The sequence below is a fragment of the Myotis brandtii genome, unplaced genomic scaffold, assembly GCF_000412655.1.
Source record: "Myotis brandtii unplaced genomic scaffold, ASM41265v1 scaffold583, whole genome shotgun sequence".
NCBI classification, from domain to species: domain Eukaryota; kingdom Metazoa; phylum Chordata; class Mammalia; order Chiroptera; family Vespertilionidae; genus Myotis; species Myotis brandtii.
In genome coordinates, this window is record NW_005370191.1 from 1,430,673 (window position 1) to 1,440,073 (window position 9,401).

The window sequence follows — 9,401 nt, forward strand, 5'->3', positions numbered from 1 at the left end:
CTGGAGGAGGGTCCCTGGCCAGGCGGGGGGCCCCGGCCTTTTCCCTGGGCTGTGGGGGCGGGGAGGGCCAGCCTGGAATGAGGGTGTCCCACCGGAGGGACACCTTCAGACCACAGTGGCGGCCGGCACGCCCTCCATTCGGCCCAGGCCTTCTTTCTTAGGGTCCCCGTTCTCGACCGCCCACCCCGAGCGCTCTCGGCCGCCTGGGGTAGTGGGGAGGACCGCGGAGGGTGCCCGAGGCCGGCGCCTTTAAGAAGGGGCGGTTCGTGCCCTCCATTCAGGCCTTTCGGCCTCGGCCATTGATGAACCTACGGGCTGCGCGGGGCCCGGAACCGCGCCAGCCCGTCGACCGAGGCGGGCGGGGGCAGGGACCCCACGAAGTGAGGTCTTCAGGGGGAGACGTGCACAGGGACTGGCCCCTGGGGAGCTGCGCGGGGGGTGGGGGTGGGGGGACCGGGCATCCTCAGGAGTGACTGTGAACATGTTAAACCAGAATCTGTGTTGACGCCGAGCTGGTGCAGGGGAGAGCCCCTGGGTCTGGAGTCAAATCTGGGTGGAACCCTACCAGGGACCCCACGAAGTGAGGTCTTCAGGGGGAGACGTGCACAGGGACTGGCCCCTGGGGAGCTGCGCGGGGGGTGGGGGTGGGGGGACCGGGCATCCTCAGGAGTGACTGTGAACATGTTAAACCAGAATCTGTGTTGACGCCGAGCTGGTGCAGGGGAGAGCCCCTGGGTCTGGAGTCAAATCTGGGTGGAACCCTACCCCTGCCCTTTGAGCCTCCATTATCTACCCTGTAGAACGGGAATGGTGCTGCCTGCATCCCCGCTGGGTGACCTGCAAGAATTGCCCCCTGCAACCCAGGTCCCGAGTATGAGGTGAATGAGCACCCTGCCAGGGCAGGAGGAGCAGGGGTGGTTATCCTAACAGGCTTTGGCTGGCTCGGTCGGGGTTGTGATATGAACCCCCTCCTACTCTGCCCGCCACTTTGAACAAATCTCTTCCCTCCCAGCCCCCCTGCTCCATCCAGAAGGCCGTTGGTTGGGGACTGACCTAGAACCTTTCAGCTCTAGGAAGTTTGAGAGCGGCCAGGCAGTGTGGGAGGCTGGTGTGGGTCAGAGCATTTGTTAGGGTCTCAGGCAGTTTCCCACAAGCTGCTTTCTTCTACTCCTCTCACCTGGGGCGTGAATGATGGTGGGCAAGAGTTCCGGAGCCGGCTGGTTGAATAGCTCTAAGTAATGGAGAGTTCATGCATGTCTTCTTATCCTTATGGTGGAAAACCTATCTAACGTTTCTAAACCCTCCTCCCTGTTTAGTGGGTCTCCCTGCACTCACACCCAAAGGTGGGCTTTTCTAGGGAGTGTTGGAGGGAAGATACCCCCCTCCTCTTGCCAGGTGGAACCTGGGCACCCCCAAGGCTGAGCATTTGGTTTCAAGATGACTCCTGCCTGGCTAAGGGCACCATGCTGTTTCTCATGTAATCTCCACAACAACCCTGTGGGGGTTGTACTACTATTATCCCCATTTTACAGAAGGAAAGAGATTCAAGGAGGTGAAATGACTTGCCCAAAGTCACTCAACCAACAAGCCAGGCCCCCAAACCACTTCTCTCTGACAAGAGCCTGGTTCTTACCTCTTGCACTGTCTACCTATCCTGGATTGCAGGGAATTGGGGGTTTAGGTGTCTGGTGGCTGCTGGTCCAGTCTTGAAGGCTATCTCACTTCCACATGGGACTTGGAAGGGTGGTGGCAGCTTTGGAGTCTGGGGAAGTTTCTCTTCCCCCCTCACCTGATTGGGTCTGTTTTTATGACTGTACTCTGTCCCAGGGGAGAGCAGATGTGACTTCTCAACATTTGGAGGAGGTCACAGCCCGCACCTGTCTGGGCACAGGTAGACAGGGCATCGGTATGTGGGAGTACAGCATCTTTTGGCTCCACTGGGTGAAGCAGGGTTTGGGCTCCATTCGCCTGGTACCTCCAATCCTCTGTATGTAGGGCTTCCTGGGTCCTATGGTGGGTATAACACTCATCTGGTCTGGTGAAGGCAGGTCACAGCAATGTGCATTGTGGAGGAGTTGGGGGGAGGGGGGGTCGAGGCAGGGACAGTATAAAGGGGGCGTTCCCAAGGCCTCTGTGGACTTGGAGCCTGCCAACTATTCGGGCAGAGAAGTGGAGCAGGTGGGGCAATGGGTACTAAAAGACTCTGAGCTGAGGACAAGCAGGGGCTGGAGGAAGAGGATGTGTTAGAACTTGGATGTGGGGAGTTTGAGGTGCTGCGTATCAACCAGGCAGGGAGTTTGATTGCTCAGAGAAAGGCTCAGGGAACTTTTACAAGCATCCACAATGCCCAGAGTTCTGGGATATTCAGAACCCAGGGGAGGCACGGTACGTGTGTCATGAAAAAGTCAGAAGGCAGACTGGTGGGCTGAGTGGTAGGGGTTGAGGGTGGCATTCTGCAAGTTTGGGGGGCTTAGTCAGGAGCTAGGGAGGTCTGGGAGAAGTATGAATCAAGGCCAAAGCGAGATCCATGACACTGGTAGGGAGGGAGAGGCTGCAAGGCTCAGGCCAAGGCTGGAGAGGGGGTGCCTCTGCTCTGCAGCCCCAGGAGAGGAGGGCAAGGCTAGTGCAGCTAGAGCCATGCCAGCCTGCTCTCCATCTGCAGAGCCTGCCCAGGAACTGTCCAGCACCAGGTGCTCCTGAAGGAAGATGGGATTTCCTCCTAAGCCCCCAGGCCCTGGTGCAGTTTATTGTCCTGAACCCCACTTGTGCTTATATGACATCTAATCCCTGCAGGGCCCAGCTCTGGATTGTCCTGCCTGTCAGAGTGCCCTCTCCTCTGAGGCGAGACATCTCTATTCCTGAGTCGGGGGCTAGGTAACCCAAGTGTGTCCTCAGAGGGAGAGCGCTCCAGGGCTCTGTTTGGACTAGCGTCTGCTACAGACGGGGCAGATCTGAGCCTGGCTCCACATTCCCCTCTCATCTGTCTGTGACCCTGGACCTACCAGCATGGCTCCTGACACAGAGTGGGAGCCCAGTGTAAATCCAGTGAAAGGTGGGCCAGTCACCTCCCTTGCCAGAATCCTCTCTTCCTGGCATGGAAGATGTGAGAGGAAAGGGGCTTTAAATAGGGGCATAGCCATTAGATGTGGGTTCCAGCAAGATGGCCTTGGCTACACTATGGAGCCTGGATGTGTCAGGGGATGGGGGGTGAGGGGGGGCAGTAGAAGCAGAGATGAGGCCTCTGCGACCCTCTGCCCAGAGCAGTGGGAGGAAAAGAGGGAATGAATGCAAGACATTTAGGAACTAGAAGCAGAAGAACTTTATTTTTAAACAAATTACTTATTTGATCCTCATGACAGCCCTTTGATAACAGTCAGTGCTGGTTATCACCCTGTTTTAACAGATGAGGAAAGGGAGGCCCCAGGAAGCTGAGCCACGAACCCACAGTGACACAGCTAGGAAGCGGAGGAGCTAGGATTCAAACCCAGGAGGTCTGGCTCTAGATTCCAGGCTTTTCACCACTCCACTGTCCCCGTGTGCCAAGTGACCAGAGGTGGCGATAGGGAGACAGCAGGCAGTGGCCCCTCTGACGGGAACATCCGTTGGATGCAGCTGTGGGGCCCCCTAAGATTGGAAGTTTGCAGGTCCAAGCCTGCAGGGCCTGTCCAGGTTTGAGGTGTCAGTGAAAGCTAGAGGGCTTCCACTCCCGCAGTGACAAAGGCTGGGGGTCCTGTGAAAGGTGTGAGGGTACAGTGGGCACAGAGCTGCTCTCCCAGCTTTTAACAGCTGCCTCCTAACGTTGCTCTGCATGCTCCTCAGCTTGGCCTTGGACCAGGAATAATCTGTGTGGGAGAGCAGGATGGTCCTACTTTACAGCTAGGGAAACTGATGCTCAGAAAAGCTGGGACCCCTGAGTGCCCCCTACCACTCACCCATTCAGAGGCGACGTCCCAAGGGTTTTAACCTGTCCCAGTCACTAGTCAGAGTGTCCTCCCACACACACTCTGCATCAAAGTCCCAGCAGGTTCAAGGGTGTTAAGACCAAAATCATACCTACTTCTGCCCTCAGGCAGGGTCATGGGCTGAGCACAGATATTCTGGTAGGAGAGGTTGGGGAATTCCAGCCACGCCTCACTCTCACAGGAAGCCTTGGTTCAGAACCTGCCCAATGGGGACACTTCAGGGGGAGGGGGGAAGGATAAGGTGGGGAGTAGACTTGAGAACCGACACCCAAGTAGCCAACCGTGAAACAGACAATGTGCCCGCCCTGTCTATTCTGTGCCTCCATCTGCAGGGGAGAGAGTCAGGTGGCAGCAGGCAGAAGGCACTCCTGGCTGATGGAACAACCTGCCCAAAGGTTGTCCGACCTGCAGGGGGCAAGATGGAGAGAGGGGGCTGGAGGGGACTGCCCCCCAGAGGCCAGGAGGGCAGCTGGAAGAACAGTAGGATGGAGGACCGAAGGAGCCTAGTGAGTGAGTGCTGGGCTGGACTGGCCAGGCCAGTGGTCCTGAGAAGCCCAGAGGAGAGGACATCAGTGGGCATAGTTAGGGCCAGCTTCCCAGGTGCAGGGAAGAGCCAAGTGAGGCTTGTCTCCTCTTGTATTGGGGGACCCCAAGAAGAGGCCCCAGTTTCCCCATCATCAATGCTTTATGGGGGTGGGCACTCTAGGTCTGACCCCACCCTTAGTTCTGACCCTTACCATCCCTTCCTGCACCTGGGTGAGTTGGGTGCAGGAGAAGGAGTGGGGGGAGGTCTTGGTGGTGCAGGATGCTGCCCAGGTCCTGCCTAGGTGCAGCCTGTCGAGGCAGCCTTTCTGAGTGCTGCCAGTTTGCTCTGCTGGGCCTCCTTCCCTTCCCGGGGACGGGGCGCGGGTGGGGGGGGCAGTCAGTTGTCTCCTGTGGTGGGGAGGCCAGTTCCAGCTGGGGCTCCCCAGAAACACTGCTGCAGTGGGGTGGGGGAGAGGGGAAGCCTTCGGTGGGCCAGGCGGTCCTGCCCCCCAGGCAACCACCCTGTGTGGTAGATGGATTGGTCCTCTGTGCATTAGCGGGGGCGGCTAAGATGCCTCATCAATATTTTAAGGAATGACCTGGCCGTGGGATCCGGAACTGCGTCCTGCGGGGGCTGACAACTGGTCTTCTTTTGCTTTTCCAATTGTCAGCGCTATTTTTACCACCGGAAGGCCAGCCGCCCCCTCTCCCAGGCCTCTACTCATAGGGGTGGGGGAGGGTCTCTGGTCTGGTTCCTGTGGGAGGGGTTAGGAGAGTCTGCGCTTGGAAAGCAGAGATTCTTAGGCTTCCCCTGCCCCGCCTCCCTGAAGCCCCCTCCCATCCTGCTCCAGCCCTGGCGAGATGGGAACAAAAAACATTTATCCAGGAGGAGAAGCCAGAAAGCCCAGCTGAGCCCGGAAAAAAGAAACACAAAGCCCGGGTGATGATCGAGGGAGGGTGGTCTGCCCACCCAAGGCCCCTGGGGAGCCAGCACCTAATGCCCAGACCCCATGGGCTCCCTTTGTCTCCAGCCCCAATCCTCAAAGAAGCCTGTGAAGGTGAGAGGAGGCCCCCGCCTGCCCCTGGTCCCAGTGGAGTGATAGAAGGGCCCCAGTAACAAATGTCCAAGAGCCATCAGAGTCGGGGGCCACTAGAGCCACTGCTCCAGCACCCCATTTTATTCATGGAAGCTGAGGCCTGGGGAGGCCCATCCTGCACTGTCCTGCCCTGACTCACAGGTCTCTGCTGGCCCTCGGGGGCCATAGGAGGAGCCACTCACCCAGAGAGCAGTCTGGTCAGGCCTTAGCCCAGGTCAGCCACGGTCCCTGCACATGGTCGCACCCCAGTTCTGGCCCACAGCACAGCCCTGCCCCTGCTGGGTCCTAGTCCTCTTCCCTGTGACTTGCAGCCTCCCCTTTGCAGAGCGGCATGTCTGGGCCCCAGTCTCCCCATCTGTAATTAAGTATGGGGCTTCCTGCTGACCCTGCTGCTTGTGACTTTTATCTTTGGCTGCTCAACCCCTGCCACTTCTATGTACCCCGGCTGGACCCAGGGGACACTGAGGTCTGCTGTGCAGGGCATCAGGCCTATAGACTGCTGGCCAGCAACAAGGTGGGTGGGGAAGGTCAAGCTAGGACCATCCTCCCAGGCCAGTCCCTCCTGAAGACACGGCCACAGCCACCATATCCTTAGCAAATTCCTCTCTGAGTGCCACCCCACCTCCAGTGAGGGCGAGCAGGGGCCGCCCTGTGAGAACCTGTCCCCAGGGCTCTGTCTCTGCTCTGCCCCTTCTTGCCAAGCATATTGTCAGCCAGCAGGAAGAGCAGGGAGGAACAGAGATTAATGCCAGAGGATGGGGAACGGGGACTGACTTCCTCCCGGTCCCCACCTGCCCCGTGTGGGAGGTGGGAGCAAAATTGTGTCAAACAGGGGCCTCCACACTTGGGGATGGCTCCAGTGCTAGCCCTTCCAGCGCCATGTCATCCAGTCTGACCCTCCTGGTGGTCTCAGTGGTACAGCGGGGAGGTGGTCACTTTGGGGAACACTGCCCTGCTGGGCAAATGGATGGGCTTGGAGCAATTTACACCTTGCTAGGGGGGATGTACAGGAGAGGATTGTGGGAGCTCAGAGGAGACACTCATGCCACCTGGCAGGGAGAGGTCAGGGAAGGCTTTCTGGAGGAAGTGTCCCTGGATTAATTATTGAAGGGTGAGTGGGATTTAGCCAGATAAAGAAAGGCAGAAGAGCAGGGTATTAAAAAGGCTCAGCATGAGCCAGGCTCATGGGTGCCTCAGTCCCCCTCCCAGGTATTGCTCAGGCCTACAGGGAGGGCACTCTTCATTCTCTTCAACCAGGAAGCCCAAAGCAGGCCCGGCTCCTCCAGGAAACCTAGCTCCCTGTTGCCTCTCCGCCAGTATTAGGGCAGGAGACCTGCTGGTTTAGAAAACGCCCCTCTATGCTAAGTGGCATCATCAAGTGGCCTGTTTTCTCCCTGGGACTGTCCTGTGGTTATTGACTGCAGATCAATGGCGAGGTGCCCCACGGTGAGAGGGAATTCCCACAGTGCCCTATGGCCCGGAGGCCCTGCACATGATCTCACAGAAGTGGGGCAGCTATTTTTACCTGGCTTTAATTACAGAGTTTGGATCCCAGAGAAGAGATGAGATGGTACTCCCAAAAGCTCCAAGGGCTATGCCAGGAAATGTAGAATCCTGGGAGGGCAGCTGAGGGCATGGCCCTCTGTCTTAGTTCCCCTAACACTGGGCTGGCCCCCTCGGTTGGGCTCCCCAAGGCTCACCCTCTTCTCCATTGGTAAATTCACCCTAGCCCTTCCCAGGGAGAGGGTTGCATAGACACAATGGGCTATGCCTGTGTCCCTGTGGCCACATGGGACACACGGAGGCGGAGCCCCCAAATACCAAGTAGTTTGGCAATCCAGAATGAGGGCTGGGGGGGCAGGGAATAAGGAGGAGGGAGCTGGGTGAGGAGACAGCCGGGATTCCTGGATTGGAGCCTCTTCAAGAGGTTGGATTTGGATGGGCGCTCTGGAGGCAACAGGTCTCCAGGAGGTGGGAACACAAGTACAGCGTACAGGCCAGTGTGATGGAAAGAAGTCTGAGGAGGCAGTACCCTCAATGCCAGTATGAAAAGTTAGTCATACTTGATCCACACTAGGAGGTGGCCCCCAAGCCCTGGAGTCAGGGTGAGAATCCCAGGCCTGTCATTAACAAGCTGTGTGTCCCCAGGCCCCATGGGACAGTTTAGGTGGTGACAGCTGTGACATGCCCAGTAGCCAGACACATTCATTTATTCATTCATTCGTTGTTTACAGGGTACCTATCATGTGCCAAGCACTGGGGACACAGCCACTTATAAGACTGTTAGAATACCTGCCTCGTGGAGCTGGCATTCACCAAGCGAGTGAATAAGTGGTATGTCGGACGAGGGTAAACATTATGGAGAAAAGGAAGCAGGCAAAGGGCAGGAGATGCCAGTGCTGGGGGGAGTGGGGGCATTTCTTATTCTCAGGAGAGTGGTGGTTAGGGAAGGCTATCAGACAAGATGGTATTGGAGCAGGAACCTGAAGGAGGTGAGAGGATGTGGAGGAAAGAACATTCCAGGGAAGTGCAAAGGGCCTGAGGTAGAAATATGACGGCCATGCTTCCGCAATGACAAGAAGGCAGGTGTGGCCAGAGCAGAATGGGCATGAAGAGTGGCAGGAGGTAAGCTCAGGCAGGTAAGTGGAGGCAGATCGTGTGAGGTCTTCGGGGCCAAGGGTAGGACATTGGCTTTTCTCTGAGTGGAATGGGAGCCATTGCAGATTTTGAGCAGAGGAGGGACCTGATCGGCCTTTGTTTTAGAAACGATGACTGGGTTCCCGAGTGGGAACAGACCTATATAGTGAGGCCAGTTTCTGGAGAAGAGGCTGCTAACGTGCTGCCTACAAGAGAAGCGGTTCTGTGGGTCCCTGGGCAGCGACCTGGATGGCAATGCGGGAGGAGAGGCTGGGTTCCCCGCATATTTCCCAAGTAGAGCCCAAAGGATTGCACATGACTCCTGGTCCAGGGCTTTGGGAGCCCTCGAAAACCTTACTTAGGGAAGTGAGGTCACTGGAGGCTCATGGGGACCCCACTTCAAGGCACCTGTTTTCCCAGCGTCCTTTTGCTGCCCCGGGAATGACCTTGGGGTCCCTGACTGAGGCGGCTGTTTGAAGAGACAGTAAATGGGGTCCCCCTCCTGCAGGCACTGCCTTTACCTCCCTGGTGGTCCTCTTCAGACATGGGCGCTACTCAGAAAGGCTTCCTGTTGTAGAACCGCCCCTCACCCACCCACACACACAGGCTGTTAGAAATGCTCAGCGGTGTTGCGGGGATGAGACAAACACTCAAAACTGGATGGGCACGGCCGGCTGACTTCTGCAGAGGGTGCAGTTGCTGCTGAGAATCATGGGCAAAGCACACCAAATGGGAAGTCCGTTTGGGTTTTATTTCCTGCCCCGGGGTCTGCCCGGCCCCTCACTCTGACTCTGACTTGATTGGGCTCAGAGCTCGAGTTCACATTATTGCGCGATTGGTTAATTCAGAGGAAGGGAAGCGCTAAGTTGGAGGCTACCATGACCCTGAGAATCTGAAGGTCATATCAACATGGCAGAACCTTTCTTTGACAGAACAGGTCGCTGGTTCTCTCTCTCTCTCTCTCTTTCTCTCTCTTTCTCTCTCTCTCTCTCTCCCTCTCTCTCTCTCTCTCTCTCTCACACACACACACACACACACACACACACACACACCTGGGGAGCCTTGGGGGAGCAGGGCCAGAGAGGGGACAGGCGGGCACTCTGGCCAGAGGTCACAAAGTCACCAGAGCTCTTCTCCCCGCAGCTGCAGAGGGCTGCGATGGGACGGAAGCCATGAATGG